Raw genomic sequence first — 1,727 nt, forward strand, 5'->3', positions numbered from 1 at the left:
GTGGGTTCAAGCCCTGCATCGGGCTCTGTGGTGACAGCTAGCTCAGAGCCTGGAGCCTGTTTTGGATTCTGTGTCTCCCTCTCTCTCTGACCCTCCCCTGCTCACGCTGTCTCTCTCTTTCTCTCTCAGAAATAAGTAAAATATTTTAAAAAATTTTAAATTAAAAAAATAAACAAAAGTACAATTGGAGACCATTTTGAAAGAGAGCCATTGCTTCTGCTTTAGCACCAGTGACAGCCGATGACAATCCACTGTAAGTGCATTCCTATTTGTACAATGTTCCACTTATCTACCAAAAGACCCCACCCCCATGTTATCAAGTTCCACCTAAACCTCTCAGCTAACTTTTATTTTTTTTCAACTAACTTTTAATTGCAAATATTTGCAACCAGGTGTCACTGAGAATTCAGTAAGGCTGAGGTGACCCTGTTCCCTGTAGCTCTTATCTCCGAGTGTGCAGACTACTGATAAGTATTGTTTTCCCTTTCCACTTTTACCACTGAAGTTGCTTGAGCTCCAGCTCTGTTGCCAAGAACAGAGGGGCTAAGCATGCTTGACCTAGATTTGCATCTTAATTTCACAAATACAAGCCATGTGACCTTGGGTATGTACTTAACCTTTCTATGGCTTAGTCACTTCATCTATGGGATGAAGGGTGATACAATAGTACCTAATTCATTGGAATTTTGTGACATGAAATGAGAAAATGGGTATAAAACACTTAGAATGTGAGCTATTATCTATTATTAAATAGGCCTGTTCTCTATTTGTCAAGAGTACACATTTTGGGCTCAAACTTCTGAGATGCAAGTCTTGGCTTTCATACTTTTTAGTTGTATGAACTTAGGCAATTTACTTATCTTCTCTGTGCCTCAGTTTACTCATCTGAAATAATAGTTCCTATGTCATAGTGTTCCTATGAAGAGTCATTAAGTTCATTTATGTGAAACGCTAGAAGAGTACCTGACACAAAATAAACGTTGGTTATTAATGTTATTATTAAAGTGCTGTAAAGCCTACTTTAAGTGGGCTTATAAAATGTTGGTGAGACCGTGGAGGAACTTGTACCTTCATGCACTGTTGATGGGAATGTAAACTGGTGGAGCTTCTGTGGAAAAAAAAAGTTTGATAGTTCATTAATATTTTAAGCATAAAATTAACATAGAATCAAGCAATTCCACTCCTAAGTATATACTGAAATCTGAAGATTTAAATTGAAACAAAAAGTGGTACACAAATGTTCACAACATTATTCACAACAGGTAGAAATAACCAAAATGTCTATTAGCTGATGAATGAATAAATAAAATGTGGTATACTCATACAGTGGAATTTTATTTGGCCATTAAACAGAATGAAGTACTGATATATGCTACAAATGTGGATAAATGTTGGAAACATTATGCTAAGTAAAAGAAGCCAGTCACAAAGCATCAATATATTACATGATACCATCTAGGTAAAATGTCCTGAATAGGTAAATCCATGGAGACAGGAAATAGATGAGTACTTTCATGGGACTGGAGCAGAGAGGGAGGAACAGCACGAATAGAGAATGACTGATAATATTTATGTGGCTTCTTTCAGAGGTGATGAAAGTGTTCTAAAATTAGATTGTGGTGATAAGTTGTGCAACCCTATAAATATACTAAAAACCATTGGATTATACATTTAAAGTGGGTGAATTTTCTGGTATGTATATTATTCCTTAACAAAGTTTTTCTTAG

This window comes from Crocuta crocuta, unplaced genomic scaffold (assembly GCF_008692635.1).
Source record: "Crocuta crocuta isolate KB4526 unplaced genomic scaffold, BGI_CrCroc_1.0 scaffold737, whole genome shotgun sequence".
NCBI lineage: Eukaryota > Metazoa > Chordata > Mammalia > Carnivora > Hyaenidae > Crocuta > Crocuta crocuta.